Source organism: Bombina bombina, chromosome 1, assembly GCF_027579735.1.
Source record: "Bombina bombina isolate aBomBom1 chromosome 1, aBomBom1.pri, whole genome shotgun sequence".
NCBI lineage: Eukaryota > Metazoa > Chordata > Amphibia > Anura > Bombinatoridae > Bombina > Bombina bombina.
This window is the reverse complement of record NC_069499.1, coordinates 1,431,755,817-1,431,774,817: the sequence shown is the minus strand read 5'-3', so window position 1 is coordinate 1,431,774,817 and position 19,001 is coordinate 1,431,755,817. Positions and strand designations below refer to the sequence as shown.

General features: G+C 40.7%; 1 protein-coding gene across 1 annotated transcript in view; it reads left to right on the top strand.

Moving 5' to 3' along the window:
- Window positions 1-19,001, top strand: part of CTSS (cathepsin S) — a 149,170-nt gene that overhangs the window by 89,425 nt on the left and 40,744 nt on the right. The window lies entirely within an intron of this gene.

Below are 19,001 nucleotides of genomic sequence, written 5' to 3'. Positions count from 1 at the left end.
CCCCCACATCGCCGCCACTCTATTAAATTTTTTTAACCCATAATCTGCCGACCGCACACCGCCGCCACTTACATTATCCCTATGTACCCCTAATCTGCTGCCCCTAACACCGCCGACCCCTATATTATATTTATTAACCCCTAATCTGCCGCCCCCAACGTCGCCTCCATCTACCTACATTTATTAACCCCTAATCTGCCGACCGGACCTCACCGCCACTATAATAAATGTATTAACCCCTAATCCGCCTCACTCCCGCCTCAATAACCCTATAATAAATAGTATTAACCCCTAATCAGCCCTCCCTAACATCGCCGACACCTAACTTCAAGTATTAACCCCTAATCCTACTCTAATAAATTTATTAACCCCTAAAGCTAAGTCTAACCCTAACCCCCCCCTAAGTTAAATATAATTTAAATCTAACTAAATAAATTAACTCTTATTAACTAAAGTATTCCTATTTAAAGCTAAATACTTACCTGTAAAATAAACCCAAATATAGCTACAATATAAATTATAATTATATTGTAGCTATTTTAGGATTAATATTTATTTTACAGGCAACTTTGCAATTATTTTAACCAGGTACAATAGCTATTAAATAGTTAAGAACTATTTAATAGCTACCTACTTAAAATAATTACAAAATTACCTGTAAAATAAATCCTAACCTAAGTTACAATTAAACCTAACACTACACTATCATTACATTAATTAAATAAAATACCTACAATTACCTACAATTAAACCTAACACTACACTATCAATAAACTAATTAAATACAATACCTACAAATAAATACAATTAAATAAACTAACTAAAGTACAAAAAAACAGAATTTATGTTTACCTGATAAATTTCTTTCTCCAACGGTGTGTCCGGTCCACGGCGTCATCCTTACTTGTGGGATATTCTCTTCCCCAACAGGAAATGGCAAAGAGCCCAGCAAAGCTGGTCACATGATCCCTCCTAGGCTCCGCCTACCCCAGTCATTCGACCGACGTTAAGGAGGAATATTTGCATAGGAGAAACCATATGGTACCGTGGTGACTGTAGTTAAAGAAAATAAAATATCAGACCTGATTAAAAAAACCAGGGCGGGCCGTGGACCGGACACACCGTTGGAGAAAGAAATTTATCAGGTAAACATAAATTCTGTTTTCTCCAACATAGGTGTGTCCGGTCCACGGCGTCATCCTTACTTGTGGGAACCAATACCAAAGCTTTAGGACACGGATGAAGGGAGGGAGCAAATCAGGTCACCTAAATGGAAGGCACCACGGCTTGCAAAACCTTTCTCCCAAAAATAGCCTCAGAAGAAGCAAAAGTATCAAACTTGTAAAATTTGGTAAAAGTGTGCAGTGAAGACCAAGTCGCTGCCCTACATATCTGATCAACAGAAGCCTCGTTCTTGAAGGCCCATGTGGAAGCCACAGCCCTAGTGGAATGAGCTGTGATTCTTTCGGGAGGCTGCCGTCCGGCAGTCTCGTAAGCCAATCTGATGATGCTTTTAATCCAAAAAGAGAGAGAGGTAGAAGTTGCTTTTTGACCTCTCCTTTTACCTGAATAAACAACAAACAAGGAAGATGTTTGTCTAAAATCCTTTGTAGCATCTAAATAGAATTTTAGAGCGCGAACAACATCCAAATTGTGCAACAAACGTTCCTTCTTTGAAACTGGTTTTGGACACAGAGAAGGTACGATAATCTCCTGGTTAATGTTTTTGTTAGAAACAACTTTTGGAAGAAAACCAGGTTTAGTACGTAAAACCACCTTATCTGCATGGAACACCAGATAAGGAGGAGAACACTGCAGAGCAGATAATTCTGAGACTCTTCTAGCAGAAGAAATCGCAACTAAAAACAAAACTTTCCAAGATAATAACTTAATATCAACGGAATGTAAGGGTTCAAACGGAACCCCCTGAAGAACTGAAAGAACTAAATTGAGACTCCAAGGAGGAGTCAAAGGTTTGTAAACAGGCTTGATTCTAACCAGAGCCTGAACAAAGGCTTGAACATCTGGCACAGCTGCCAGCTTTTTGTGAAGTAATACCGACAAGGCAGAAATCTGTCCCTTCAGGGAACTTGCAGATAATCCTTTTTCCAATCCTTCTTGAAGGAAGGATAGAATCCTAGGAATCTTAACCTTGTCCCAAGGGAATCCTTTAGATTCACACCAACAGATATATTTTTTCCAAATTTTGTGGTAAATCTTTCTAGTCACAGGCTTTCTGGCCTGAACAAGAGTATCGATCACAGAATCTGAGAATCCTCGCTTCGATAAAATCAAGCGTTCAATCTCCAAGCAGTCAGCTGGAGTGAAACCAGATTCGGATGTTCGAACGGACCCTGAACAAGAAGGTCTCGTCTCAAAGGTAGCTTCCAAGGTGGAGCCGATGACATATTCACCAGATCTGCATACCAAGTCCTGCGTGGCCACGCAGGAGCTATCAAGATCACCGACGCCCTCTCCTGCTTGATCCTGGCTATCAGCCTGGGGATGAGAGGAAATGGCGGGAACACATAAGCTAGTTTGAAGGTCCAAGGTGCTACTAGTGCATCCACTAGAGCCGCCTTGGGATCCCTGGATCTGGCCCCGTAGCAAGGAACTTTGAAGTTCTGACGAGAGGCCATCAGATCCATGTCTGGAATGCCCCACAGGTGAGTGACTTGGGCAAAGATTTCCGGATGGAGTTCCCACTCCCCCGGATGCAATGTCTGACGACTCAGAAAATCCGCTTCCCAATTTTCCACTCCTGGGATGTGGATAGCAGACAGGTGGCAGGAGTGAGACTCCGCCCAAAGAATAATTTTGGTTACTTCTTCCATCGCTAGGGAACTCCTTGTTCCCCCCTGATGGTTGATGTACGCAACAGTCGTCATGTTGTCTGATTGAAACCGTATGAACCTGGTCCTCGCAAGCTGGGGCCAGGCCTGGAGCGCATTGAATATCGCTCTCAGTTCCAGAATATTTATCGGTAGAAGAGATTCTTCCCGAGACCAAAGACCCTGAGCTTTCAGGGATCCCCAGACCGCGCCCCAGCCTATCAGACTGGCGTCGGTCGTGACAATGACCCACTCTGGTCTGTGGAACATCATCCCTTGAGACAGATTGTCCAGGGACAGCCACCAACGGAGTGAGTCTCTGGTCCTCTGATTTACTTGTATCTTCGGAGACAAGTCTGTATAGTCCCCATTCCACTGACTGAGCATGCACAGTTGTAATGGTCTTAGATGAATGCGCGCAAAAGGAACTATGTCCATCGCCGCCACCATCAACCCGATCACTTCCATGCACTGAGCTATGGAAGGAAGAGGAACGGAATGAAGTATCCGACAAGAGTCCAGAAGCTTTGTTTTTCTGGCCTCTGTTAGAAAGATCCTCATTTCTAAGGAGTCTATAATTGTTCCCAAGAAGGGAACCCTTGTTGACGGGGATAGAGAACTCTTTTCCACGTTCACTTTCCAGCCGTGAGATCTGAGAAAGGCCAGGACAATGTCCGTGTGAGCCTTTGCTTGAGGAAGGGACGACGCTTGAATCAGAATGTCGTCCAGGTAAGGTACTACTGCAATGCCCCTTGGTCTTAGCACCGCTAGAAGGGACCCTAGTACCTTTGTGAAAATCCTTGGAGCAGTGGCTAATCCGAAAGGAAGCGCCACGAACTGGTAATGTTTGTCCAGGAATGCAAACCTTAGGAACCGATGATGTTCCTTGTGGATAGGAATATGTAGATACGCATCCTTTAAATCCACCGAGGTCATAAATTGACCTTCCTGGATGGAAGGAAGGATAGTTCGAATGGTTTCCATCTTGAACGATGGGACCTTGAGAAATTTGTTTAAGATCTTGAGATCTAGGATTGGTCTGAACGTTCCCTCTTTTTTGGGAACTATGAACAGATTGGAGTAGAACCCCATCCCTTGTTCTCTTAATGGAACAGGATGAATCACTCCCATTTTTAACAGGTCTTCTACACAATGTAAGAACGCCTGTCTTTTTATGTGGTCTGAAGACAACTGCGACTTGTGGAACCTCCCCCTTGGGGGAAGTCCCTTGAATTCCAGAAGATAACCCTGGGAGACTATTTCTAGCGCCCAAGGATCCAGAACATCTCTTGCCCAAGCCTGAGCGAAGAGAGAGAGTCTGCCCCCCACCAGATCCGGTCCCGGATCGGGGGCCAATATTTCATGCTGTTTTGGTAACAGTGGCAGGTTTCTTGGCCTGCTTTCCCTTGTTCCAGCCTTGCATTGGTCTCCAAGCTGGCTTGGCCTGAGAAGTATTACCCTCTTGCTTAGAGGACGTAACACCTTGGGCTGGTCCGTTTTTACGAAAGGGACGAAAATTAGGACTATTTTTTGCCTTGAAGGGCCGATCCTGAGGAAGGGCGTGGCCCTTACCCCCAGTGATATCAGAGATAATCTCTTTCAAGTCAGGACCAAACAGCGTTTTCCCCTTGAAAGGAATGTTTAGTAGCTTGTTCTTGGAAGACGCATCAGCCGACCAAGATTTCAACCAAAGCGCTCTGCGCGCCACAATAGCAAACCCAGAGTTCTTAGCCGCTAACTTAGCCAATTGCAAAGAGGCGTCTAGAGTGAAAGAATTAGCCAATTTGAGAGCATTGATTCTGTCCATAATCTCCTCATAAGGAGGAGAGTCACTATCGAGCACCTTAAGCAGTTCATCAAACCAGAAATATGCGGCTGTAGTGACAGGGACAATGCATGAAATGGGTTGTAGAAGGTAACCCTGCTGAACAAACATCTTTTTAAGCAAACCTTCTAATTTTTTATCCATAGGATCTTTGAAAGCACAACTATCCTCTATGGGAATAGTGGTGCGTTTGTTTAAAGTAGAAACCGCTCCCTCGACCTTGGGGACTGACTGCCATAAGTCCTTTCTGGGGTCGACCATAGGAAACAATTTTTTAAATATGGGGGGAGGGACGAAAGGAATACCGGGCCTTTCCCATTCTTTATTAACAATGTCCGCCACCCGCTTGGGTATAGGAAAAGCTTCTGGGAGCCCCGGCACCTCTAGGAACTTGTCCATTTTACATAGTTTCTCTGGGATGACTAAATTTTCACAATCATCCAGAGTGGATAATACCTCCTTAAGCAAAATGCGGAGATGTTCCAATTTAAATTTAAATGTAATCACATCAGATTCAGCCTGCTGAGAAATGTTCCCTAAATCAGTAATTTCTCCCTCAGACAAAACCTCCCTGGCCCCCTCAGATTGGGTTAGGGGCCCTTCAGAGATATTAATATCAGCGTCGTCATACTCTTCAGTAACTAAAACAGAGCAGCCACGCTTACGCTGACAAGGGTTCATTTTGGCTAAAATGTTTTTGACAGAATTATCCATTACAGCCGTTAATTGTTGCATAGTAAGGAGAATTGGCGCGCTAGATGTACTAGGGGCCTCCTGAGTGGGCAAGACTCGTGTAGACGAAGGAGGGAATGATGCAGTACCATGCTTACTCCCCTCACTTGAGGAATCATCTTGGGCATCATTGTCATTATCACATAAATCACATTTATTTAAATGAATAGGAATTCTGGCTTCCCCACATTCAGAACACAGTCTATCTGGTAGTTCAGACATGTTAAACAGGCATAAACTTGATCAGAAAGTACAAAAAACGTTTTAAAATAAAACCGTTACTGTCACTTTAAATTTTAAACTGAACACACTTTATTACTGCAATTGCGAAAAAACATGAAGGAATTGTTCAAAATTCACCAAATTTTCACCACAGCGTCTTAAAGCCTTGAAAATATTGCACACCAATTTTGGAAGCTTTAACCCTTAAAATAACGGAACCGGAGCCGTTTTAAGCTTTAAACCCCTTTACAGTCCCTGGTATCTGCTTTGCTGAGACCCAACCAAACCCAAAGGGGAATACGATACCAAATGACGCCTTCAGAAGTCTTTTATAAGTATCAGAGCTCCTCTCACATGCGACTGCATGCCATGCCTCTCAAAAACAAGTGCGCAACACCGGCGCGAAAATGAGACTCTGCCTATGCTTTGGGAAAGCCCCTAAAGAATAAGGTGTCTAAAACAGTGCCTGCCGATATTATTAAATCAAAATACCCAGAATAAATGATTCCTCAAGGCTAAATAAGTGTTAATATCAATCGATTTAGCCCAAAAAAAGTCTACAGTTTAAATAAGCCCTTGTGAAGCCCTTATTTACAATCGTAATAAACATGGCTTACCGGATCCCATAGGGAAAATGACAGCTTCCAGCATTACATCGTCTTGTTAGAATGTGTCATACCTCAAGCAGCAAGAGACTGCAAACTGTTCCCCCAACTGAAGTTAATTGCTCTCAACAGTCCTGTGTGGAACAGCCATGGATTTTAGTTACGGTTGCTAAAATCATTTTCCTCATACAAACAGAATTCTTCATCTCTTTTCTGTTTCTGAGTAAATAGTACGTACCAGCACTATTTGAAAATAACAAACTCTTGATTGAATAATGAAAAACTACAGTTAAACACTAAAAAACTCTAAGCCATCTCCGTGGAGATGTTGCCTGTACAACGGCAAAGAGAATGACTGGGGTAGGCGGAGCCTAGGAGGGATCATGTGACCAGCTTTGCTGGGCTCTTTGCCATTTCCTGTTGGGGAAGAGAATATCCCACAAGTAAGGATGACGCCGTGGACCGGACACACCTATGTTGGAGAAATAAAAAAGAACTAAGTTACAAAAAATAAATTTTTTTTTACAAACATTAGAAAAATATTACAACAATTTTAAACTAATTACACCTACTCTAAGCCCCCTAATAAAATAACAAAGCCCCCCAAAATAAAAAAAATGCCCTACCCTATTCTAAAAATAAAATAGAAAAGCTCTTTTACCTTACCAGCCCTTAAAAGGGCCCTTTGCTGGGCATGCCCCAAAGAATTCAACTCTTTTGCCTGTAAAAAAAAACATACAATACCCCCCCAACATTACAACCCACCACCCACATACCCCTAATCTAACCCAAACCCCCCTTAAATAAACCTAACACTAAGCCCCTGAAGATCTCCCTACCTTGTCTTCACCACACCGGGTCCCGATCGGTCCAGAAGAGCCTCCAAAGTCTTGATCCAAGCCCAAGCGGGGGCTGAAGAGTGACGTCCATCCTCCGGCTGAAGTCTTGATCCAAGCGGCGGCTGAAGAATTCCATCTTCGGGCAGAAGAGTAGATCCGGACCGGCAAACATCTTCTTCCAAGCCGCATCTTGGATGAAGCCAATCGGAATTAAGGTAGGAAAATTCTGATTGGCTGATTCCATCAGCCAATCAGAATTTTCCTACCTTAATTCCGATTGGCTTATAGAATCCTATCAGCCAATCGGAATTCGAGGGACGCCATCTTGGATGACGTCCCTTAAAGGAACCTTCATTCGTCGTCTAGTCGTCGGAAGAAGAGGATGGATCCGCGCTGGAGGTCTTCAAGATGGAGCCGCTCGTCATCGGATGAAAGAACATAGAAGATGCGGCTTGGATGAAGATGTTTGCCGGTCCGGATCTACTCTTCTGCCCGAAGATGGAATTCTTCAGCCGCTGCTTGGATCAAGACTTCAGCCGGAGGATGGACGTCACTCTTCAGCCCCCGCTTGGGCTTGGATCAAGACTTCGGAGGCTCTTCTGGACTGATCGGCACCCGGTGTGGTGAAGACAAGGTAGGGAGATCTTCAGGGGTTTAGTGTTAGGTTTATTTAAGGGGGTTTTGGGTTAGATTAGGGGTATGTGGGTGGTGGGTTGTAATGTTGGAGGGGGGGGGTATTGTATGTTTTTTTTTTACAGGCAAAAGATCTGAATTCTTTGGGGCATGCCCCGCAAAGGGCCCTTTTAAGGGCTGGTAAGGTAAAAGAGCTTTTCTATTTTATTTTTAGAATAGGGTAGGGCATTTTTTTTTATTTTGGGGGGCTTTGTTGTTTTATTAGGGGGCTTAGAGTAGGTGTAATTAGTTTAAAATTGTTGTAATATTTTTCTAATGTTTGTAAATATTTTTTTATTTTTTGTAACTTAGTTCTTTTTTATTTTTTGTACTTTAGTTAGTTTATTTAATTGTATTTATTTGTAGGTATTGTATTTAATTAATTTATTGATAGTGTAGTGTTAGGTTTAATTGTAGGTAATTGTAGGTATTTTATTTAATTAATGTAATGATTGTGTAGTGTTAGGTTTAATTGTAACTTAGGTTAGGATTTATTTTACAGGTAATTTTGTAATTATTTTAAGTAGGTAGCTATTAAATAGTTATTAACTATTTAATAGCTATTGTACCTGATTAAAATAATTACAAAGTTGCCTGTAAAATAAATATTAATCCTAAAATAGCTACAATATAATTTTTATTTATATTGTAGCTATATTAGGATTTATTTTACAGGTAAGTATTTAGCTTTAAATAGGAATAATTTATTTAATAAGAGTTAATTTATTTCGTTAGATTTAAATTAGATTTAACTTAGGGGGGTGTTAGTGTTAGGGTTAGACTTAGCTTTAGGGGTTAATAAATTTAATAGAGTAGCGGTGAGGTCCGGTCGGCAGATTAGGGGTTAATACTATTTATTATAGGGTTAGTGAGGCGGATTAGGGGTTAATACATTTATTATAGTAGCGGTGAGGTCCGGTCGGCAGATTAGGGGTTAATTATTGTAGGTAGGTGGAGGCGACGTTGGGGGCGGCAGATTAGGGGTTAATAAATATAATATAGGGGTCGGCGGTGTTAGGGGCAGCAGATTAGGGGTACATAGGGATAACGTAGGTTGCGGCAGTGTACGGAGCGGCAGATTAGGGGTTAAAACCTTAACCTTTAGCCACCTTATAGGTGGCGGATTGAAATAAACCCGATCCGACACTATCTGGATGATTGACAGCCCCTGCTAGCGGCCGATGAGTAGGAGGACTAGAAATGCTTGTGCAATGATATGTCGAGCGTATATGATTCACAACATTTAATAACTTTACCCCTAAGTCCCTCTCTTCAATTAGCCATAACAGATTTAAAATGAAAATTAAACTTGCAATATTTGTTAGTATGAATCGGGTTATAGCACTTGGTGTTTTTGTTTGCCTACAAAACCCTTGTCTCACCTTATTTGCAAATCAATGAGGGACTCAGCTCTGAAACACCAATACTAATACTTGTATGCTTGCATGCTCAAATAAAAACGGGAGTGTGTGCCATTTTATGAAAAATGCTTAATCTATTGGCTGTAAGGTATTGCAATGTGTTACAGAAAGTTAGGGCAGGGGTTGACAAATCTGTTAAAAATTTAGGAGCCAGTAAGAATATTAAGGAGGCAGACCTACTTTTAGGAGCTAGACAGTGGTTTTTGAATATAGATTTATGGAGAATAAGCCATAAAGATAGGAGGCAGGGGTAAAATTCTAGGAGCCAGTGGCTCCCTGGCTCCTGGGTTTGTCAAGCCCTGAGTTAGGGGATTTGAGCTATGATCCTTATCTACATTTAGGAATTTAAATGTGAGCTCTAATACTTAAATGCCTTCATCTGGAATTGAACCTCTGACAACATAAATCACTGGCCATATCAACTTTTAATAATCTCACTCTATAGCAGTTTAATATTCCATATATGCATTACTATGGATTTGTTGCCATATGGTGAAAAAAACTAAATGTATGCATACCTGATAAATTATTTTCTTTTAGAATGATGATAGTCCATAGGGATCCATAACATGTGGCATATAATTCCCGCCACTAGGAGGAGACCAAGAACCTCCACAAGAACATAAAAGTACAGTATACACGGCCAACTAACAGAGAATGGACGCATCTTTGTAGAGCTCCTCCACACAATATAATATAATAGCTATTAACTAGCACTTAAGAATGCTGATTAACCTACAAAAGTTGCTGGGACATTAACAGATTCACGAGCAGTGGGACATCTATCTAAAACGAGCCTCCCAACACCCTTTGAACGCGAGACTTTATCAGGCAAAAGAGACAGGCCTATGACGGCAGCTAAAAAACATGGCTGATCTGAATTAGTCTCCATGTGCTCGGGGTGCTCCGCAGAACTGCAGGCTGTGGTCAACTGAGAGACATATGGTGACAGATTTAAGCTCGCCTGTTGCCTTGTAAGTGAGGTGAAGAAACAATCAGTACAAGAGATTTTATTCCGGTAGTCGACGCCACAATACTGTAGGCAGCCGGAGGACTAGACTAAAGAGCAAGCTTACATAGAGAACCTCACTAAAGATGGAGCTCATCGTCCTCCTACTTGAAAAGGTGTCGGTTCGACTAGACCATCATTACACGGCCTGCATAGATGCGCTAAATGGAGGAGCCGACTCAATTCCCGCAAATACGCACGTTCCTTGCACTGGTGTTCATGCGGCCAGGGGGGGCACCATGGGGCCCCGGTGTGGTCTCCGGGCGGCGGACATCTGGAATTGTCAGCATGCGCAAGGGAGAGAGTCTGAGATCGACATAGCTCACATGGAGGAGGAAGGGGAATTAGCCGAGATTCCTTTTGTATCTGGCAGGGCAGAAGTGCTAGTGAAAGATGAAGCTGCTCGTGCTCTGGAAGATGCGCAGCAGCCTGGCCAACTAAACGGTCGGGTAAGGCTGATTAAACTTTTCAATGAACATGGAACCTTCAGAGCACAAATGGAAGGAGATGATGGTTACAGATGGTCAGAATCCTCAAATGTTCTACCGCAATCTGCGTGGGTTATGAACAATCCTTTTCCCCAGTGTACCCAACGTCCTTATGTCACAATAATCAGATCTGGGGTAGGGTAAACGAACTCTATCATTATGGACATTTTGGCACCAGGTTGGGACTCTGACTTATACAAGCTAGTTCTCATGTATGATGGTCTAAGGACCGGAAAAGTTAGAGGATGTATTTACAAATTATGGTATAGTACTTTTTCCACTAACCAAGGTGTCATATTAGCTTGTTTGTGGTGGGAATGGTGTGTGTGTGGATTTTTTTTTTCAGCTCTTGTAGGGATGACAGACATATAAGAGATGTTAGAATAGTACCTCTATACAGCTACATATTCACGCTTATACCATTTGGAACCACTGTGAGCTCTCTAGATATATTTTTGCTAGGGGGGAAAAATATGAAACTTTAAAATATGCTAGGGAACACAATGTGTTTATATTTTTACTTGAAAGCTTATACCTCCTACAAGTGTTCAGTTCTTACTTCAGATAAATTTCTCAAGCATCCTTCCCTTACTGAGAAAGTAGTAGCAGTAAATTTATTATGTACCTCTGCTGTGGGTGGTAGTCCAAGTTGCATGTTTACTCAAAGTCCAACGACTAGCACTTTTAAAAGTGGGGAGCTATGAGTTTACCAACCTCCACATAACTTAGCTAAGCATCTCGTTAATATGGACATAAGTAAATTATGCTCCCTATATGTCATTATACAGTTCCTACTATTGTACATTACCCCCCCCCCCATTCTACCTATGTTCATTCAGCAGACCCAAAAGTGGCTATATGTATCAACTCCCCCCCCCCCCCCCTCCTATATTCACACAATTTAGTGAATCCTTCAGCGGTATTCACCCGCTTCGCAATGCTAATTTTTTCCGTCAGTTATGTAAGCCTTATTAGGTACAAGAGTTACCTTTTATTTCATGGGTGGAAATTAGTATCCTAAACTGTCCAACGTTGGAACCTCTCGGTTAAGAAAGTTTAGTATTGTGCATTTAGTAATATTTAGAGTATCATTATATTAGGTGCTATTTCATGATAAAAGAGGTATTCATGTGACTTGTATTAATTAAAAATTTTAAGGTATCATTACAAAACCAGCAATTCTAACAATATAAGGTGTAATAGAAATGTGGATTGTCTTAGTAGCCCTAAGATTAGTTGTTTAGGACCTCCACATGATATATGTTCCCTCTAGTTTGAGCTTTTATATTTGGAATGTAATAAGATTTAGGAGTTGTGTTTTTGAAATGTGGCATGTACATCTCGTGGTTACTCTTATACTGTATTAACCAATGTCAACAACCGCTTGTCTCCATACTGTGGAGGTCATGCTTATGATTGCTGATTATGTATGTTTTGTGTATGTTCCATTGCTAAATACCTTAATAAAAAACTTTGATTTGAAAAAAAAAAAAAAAGTACAGTATACACATATTTTCATATAACTGCATGTAATAGACACTACTATAAAGAATAATATGCACAGATACTGATCTAAAAATTCAGTATAAAACTGTTTCAAAACTTATGTAGAAGCTCCCAGTTTAGCTCTGTTAAAAAGGTAGCTGGAACTCCAAGTGGGAAAAAGCAGACACTCCCCCCTCCCCCTTCCTCTGCATATGAAAAGACCCTTTGTACAAATAGGAGCAAGGTGAGTAGGTATACATCAGTATTCTCCTAAAACTTTTGGGCTTGGTTAGGAGTCTTAAAATCAGAGCAATGTTATTTAAAAGTAAGCATTTTTTTTTTTAAAAAAAACCCTGTATGGGCTATATAAATAGATAATTTACAAAACATTTATGCAAAGAAAAATCTAGTGTATAATGTCTCTTCAAATTCTCTCCCAACTATCCTCAGTTTAATGCATAATCGAGCAGAGGATAGTAAATAGATAGGTAGAAAAGACAAAAGTAGGGTCTATAGAGATGCAAATTAGAACTGTCGCCCAAAAAATTGAAACAGGCTGAGACAATGGATTATCATCATTCTGAAAGAAAATAATTTATCAGGTAAATTTAGTTTTCTTTCATATAATGATAATAGTCCATAGGGCTCCATAAAAAAGGGGGATTAATAACTAATCAGATAGTTTATGTTATAGAATGGGTGGGACAATTTTCAGGCAGTTCCTTTAATCATAAACAAAAAGAACAAACAAAATAAAGAAGTTCAACCAATAATATATAATTATAAAGGGAATGCTACCTGGTATATGATTATATTATACACTGAAAAAAAGAGAAAGAAGGCTGTACCAGTATAGGGTGCAGCACAAAAGACCAGGACAACAAGCAATCACCTAACGAAATAACTGAATTAAATACCAATAAATAACAAAAAATGCAATTTAATAAACAAAAATTCAAGATACATCAATCAAGAAATAAAACCTATACCACAGAGACACACATAAAAGACAAACAGACAAATCATGTTTGTCTTTTATGTGTGTCTCTGTGGTATATGTTTTATTTCTTGATTGATGTATCTTGAATTTTTTGCATTTTTTGTTATTTATTGGTATTTAATTCAGTTATTTCGTTAGGTTATTGCTTGTTATCCTGGTCTTTTGTGCTGCATCTTATACTAGTACAGCCTTCTTTCTTATTTTTTCAGTGTATAATAAGTTCCTTTAATCAGACACTGCGGCCTGAAGGACTTTCCTGCCAAAAGCTGCTTGCGAAGAAGCAAAAACATAAAATCGGTAAAATTAAAAAGGTATGCAGAGAAGACCATGTTGCAGCTTTGCAAATCTGCTCAAAAGATGCATCATTTTTAAAAACTAAGGCCTAGATTTAGAGTTCGGCGGTAAAAGGGCTGTTAACGCTCCGCGGGTTTTTTTCTGGCCGCACCATAAATTTAACTCTGGTATCGAGAGTTCAAACAAATGCTGCGTTAGGCTCCAAAAAAGGAGCGTAGAGCATTTTTACCGCAAATGCAACTCTCGATACCAGAGTTGCTTACGGACGCGGCCGGCATCAAAAACGTGCTCGTGCACGATTCTCCCATAGGAAACAATGGGGCTGTTTGAGCTGAAAAAAAACCTAACACCTGCAAAAAAGCAGCGTTCAGCTCCTAACGCAGCCCCATTGTTTCCTATGGGGAAACACTTCCTACGTCTGCACCTAACACTCTAGCATGTACCCCGAGTCTAAACACCTCTAACCTTACACTTATTAACCCCTAATCTGCCGCCCCCGCTATCGCTGACCCCTGCATTACACTTTTAACCCCTAATCTGCCGCTCCGTAAACCGCCGCCACCTACGTTATCCCTATGTACCCCTAATCTGCTGCCCCTAACACCGCCGACCCCTGTATTATATCTATTAACCCCTAACTTGCCCCCCACAACGTCGCCGCAAGCTACTTAAAATAATTAACCCCTAATCTTCCGACCGCAAATCGCCGCCACCTACGTTATCCCTATGTACCCCTAATCTGCTACCCCTAACACCGCCGACCCCTATATTATATTTATTAACCCCTAATCTGCCCCCCACAACGTCGCCGACACCTACCTACACTTATTAACCCCTAATCTGCCGAGCGGACCTGAGCGCTACTATAATAAAGTTATTAACCCCTAATCCGCCTCACTAACCCTATCATAAATAGTATTAACCCCTAATCTGCCCTCCCTAACATCGCCGACACCTAACTTCAATTATTAACCCCTAATCTGCCGACCGGAGCTCACCGCTATTCTAATAAATGTATTAACCCCTAAAGCTAAGTCTAACCCTAACACTAACACCCCCCTAACTTAAATATAATTTTTATCTAACGAAATAAATTAACTCTTATTAAATAAATAATTCCTATTTAAAGCTAAATACTTACCTGTAAAATACATCCTAATATAGCTACAATATAAATTATAATTATATTATAGCTATTTTAGGATTAATATTTATTTTACAGGCAACTTTGTAATTATTTTAACCAGGTACAATAGCTATTAAATAGTTAAGAACTATTTAATAGTTACCTAGTTAAAATAATTACAAATTTACCTGTAAAATAAATCCTAACCTAAGATATAATTAAACCTAACACTACCCTATCAATAAAATAATTAAATAAACTACCTACAATTACCTACAATTAACCTAACACTACACTATCAATAAATTAATTAAATACAATTGCTACAAATAAATAAAATTAAATAAACTATCTAAAGTACAAAAAATAAAAAAGAACTAAGTTACAGAAAATAATAAAATATTTACAAACATAAGAAAAATATTACAACAATTTTAAACTAATTACACCTACTCTAAGCCCCCTAATAAAATAACAAAGCCCCCCAAAATAAAAAATTCCCTACCCTATTCTAAAATACAAATATTACAAGCTCTTTTACCTTACCAGCCCTGAACAGGGCCCTTTGCGGGGCATGCCCCAAGAATTTCAGCTCTTTTGCCTGTAAAAAAAAACATACTATACCCCCCCCCAACATTACAACCCACCACCCACATACCCCTAATCTAACCCAAACCCCCCTTAAATAAACCTAACACTACCCCCCTGATGATCTTCCTACCTTGTCTTCACCATGCCAGGTTCACCGATCCGTCCTGGCTCCAAGATCTTCATCCACCCCAAGCGGGGGCTAGACATCCACTGAAGAAGTCCAGAAGAGGGTCCAAAGTCTTCCTCCTATCCGGCAAGAAGAGGACATCCGGACCGGCAAACATCTTCTCCAAGCGGCATCTTCTATCTTCTTCCATCCGATGACGACCGGCTCCATCTTGAAGACGTCCAGCGCGGATCCATCCTCTTCTTCCGACGACTAGACGACGAATGACGGTTCCTTTAAGGGACGTCATCCAAGATGGCGTCCCTCGAATTCCGATTGGCTGATAGGATTCTATCAGCCAATCGGAATTAAGGTAGGAATTTTCTGATTGGCTGATGGAATCAGCCAATCAGAATATAGTTCAATCCGATTGGCTGATCCAATCAGCCAATCAGATTGAGCTCGCATTCTATTGGCTGTTCCGATCAGCCAATAGAATGCGAGCTCAATCTGATTGGCTGATTGGATCAGCCAATCGGATTGAACTATATTCTGATTGGCTGATTCCATCAGCCAATCAGAAAATTCCTACCTTAATTCCGATTGGCTGATAGAATCCTATCAGCCAATCGGAATTCGAGGGACGCCATCTTGGATGACGTCCCTTAAAGGAACCGTCATTCGTCGTCTAGTCGTCGGAAGAAGAGGATGGATCCGCGCTGGACGTCTTCAAGATGGAGCCGGTCGTCATCGGATGGAAGAAGATAGAAGATGCCGCTTGGAGAAGATGTTTGCCGGTCCGGATGTCCTCTTCTTGCCGGATAGGAGGAAGACTTTGGACCCTCTTCTGGACTTCTTCAGTGGATGTCTAGCCCCCGCTTGGGGTGGATGAAGATCTTGGAGCCAGGACGGATCGGTGAACCTGGCATGGTGAAGACAAGGTAGGAAGATCATCAGGGGGGTAGTGTTAGGTTTATTTAAGGGGGGTTTGGGTTAGATTAGGGGTATGTGGGTGGTGGGTTGTAATGTTGGGGGGGGGTATAGTATGTTTTTTTTTACAGGCAAAAGAGCTGAAATTCTTGGGGCATGCCCCGCAAAGGGCCCTGTTCAGGGCTGGTAAGGTAAAAGAGCTTGTAATATTTGTATTTTAGAATAGGGTAGGGAATTTTTTATTTTGGGGGGCTTTGTTATTTTATTAGGGGGCTTAGAGTAGGTGTAATTAGTTTAAAATTGTTGTAATATTTTTCTTATGTTTGTAAATATTTTATTATTTTCTGTAACTTAGTTCTTTTTTATTTTTTGTACTTTAGATAGTTTATTTAATTTTATTTATTTGTAGCAATTGTGTTTAATTAATTTATTGATAGTGTAGTGTTAGGTTAATTGTAGGTAATTGTAGGTAGTTTATTTAATTATTTTATTGATAGGGTAGTGTTAGGTTTAATTATATCTTAGGTTAGGATTTATTTTACAGGTAAATTTGTAATTATTTTAACTAGGTAACTATTAAATAGTTCTTAACTATTTAATAGCTATTGTACCTGGTTAAAATAATTACAAAGTTGCCTGTAAAATAAATATTAATCCTAAAATAGCTATAATATAATTATAATTTATGTTGTAGCTATATTAGGATGTATTTTACAGGTAAGTATTTAGCTTTAAATAGGAATTATTTATTTAATAAGAGTTAATTTATTTCGTTAGATAAAAATTATATTTAACTTAGGGGGGTGTTAGTGTTAGGGTTAGACTTAGCTTTAGGGGTTAATACATTTATTAGAATAGCGGTGAGCTCCGGTCGGCAGATTAGGGGTTAATAATTGAAGTTAGGTGTCGGCGATGTTAGGGAGGGCAGATTAGGGGTTAATACTATTTATGATAGGGTTAGTGAGGCGGATTAGGGGTTAATAACTTTATTATAGTAGCGCTCAGGTCCGCTCGGCAGATTAGGGGTTAATAAGTGTAGGTAGGTGTCGGCGACGTTGTGGGGGGCAGATTAGGGGTTAATAAATATAATATAGGGGTCGGCGATGTTAGGGGTAGCAGATTAGGGGTACATAGGGATAACGTAGGTGGCGGCGATTTGCGGTCGGAAGATTAGGGGTTAATTATTTTAAGTAGCTTGCGGCGACGTTGTGGGGGGCAAGTTAGGGGTTAATAGATATAATACAGGGGTCGGCGGTGTTAGGGGCAGCAGATTAGGGGTACATAAGTATAACGTAGGTGGCGGTCGGCAGATTAGGGGTTAAAAATTTTAATCGAGTGGCGGCGATGTGGGGGGACCTCGGTTTAGGGGTACATAGGTAGTTTATGGGTGTTAGTGTACTTTAGGGTACAGTAGTTAAGAGCTTTAGAAACCGGCGTTAGCCAGAAAGCTCTTAACTCCTGCTATTTTCAGGCGGCTGGAATCTTGTCGTTAGAGCTCTAACGCTCACTGCAGAAACGACTCTAAATACCAGCGTTAGAAAGATCCCATTGAAAAGATAGGCTACGCAAATGGCGTAGGGGGATCTGCGGTATGGAAAAGTCGCGGCTGAAAAGTGAGCGTTAGACCCTTTAATCACTGACTCCAAATACCAGCGGGCGGCCAAAACCAGCGTTAGGAGCCTCTAACGCTGGTTTTGACGGCTACCGCCGAACTCTAAATCTAGGCCTAAGGAAGTTGCAACTGTTCCTGTAGAATGGGCTGTGATATGCTTAGGGAGCGACTTTCTTGCAGCCAAGTAAGCCTTGTTAATTACCTGTTTGAGCCAAGAGGCCAAAGCTACAGTAGTAGCCTTTTGGCCTTTATGAGTCCCTTTACGAGTAATGAACAAACAAGCTGGAAGATTGTCTGAACTCCTTAGTACTCACTACATTAAGATTATGTAAAAGTAATTCCTTAGAATTAGTAGAATCTGGTTACAAAGAAGGAACAACAATCTTCTGATTGATATTTTCCAAAGAAACTACCTTAGGAAGAAAATCTAATTTAGTATGAAGACAGCTTTATCTTTGTGAAAAACTAAAAATGGAGAATTAACAGGATAAAGCTGATAACTCAGAAACTCTCCTAACTAAGGAAATTGCTATCAAGAAAAACACTTTCCAGGTTAAGAGTTTAATATCAGTGGAATGCATCAGCTCAAAGGGAGGCCCTTGCAGAACAGAAAGAACTAAATTCCAGTGCAGAGAAATAGGTCTCAACTGGCTTAATTCTTACTAGCTTCTGGACAAAGTCTGAACATCAGGAAGTTTAGCTAACTTTCTAAGAAAGAGAACCGATAAAGCAGAAACTTGACCTTAAAAGGGAGCTAGCAGACAAGCCCTTGCCAAGGCCATCTTGTAAAAACTGGAGAATTCTATGAATCCTAAAATAATACCAAGAAAAACCACTGGGAGAGCACCATTCAAAGTATGCTTTTCAAATTTTGTGATACATTTTTGAGGTAACGGGTTTTCTGGCTTGAATCAGAGTGTCAATACAGTAAATGAATCAGAACACTCTATGCTTTAAAACTAGGCATTCAACCTCCACACTCCTAAACTTCGAAATTTGTAATTGTGATGGAAAAGAGGCCCCAGAGACAATAGATCTTGTCTTAGAGAAAGAAGCAATGGAGGAGAAGAGGACATCTTGCACTAGCTCCGCATATATGTTCTGTGGAGCCAGGCTGAAGCAATCAAGATTACCAAAAGCTGACTCCTGTTTGATTCGAGCAATTACTCTTGGAAGTAGAACAAAGGAAGGAAACAAGTATGCTGGATGAAAA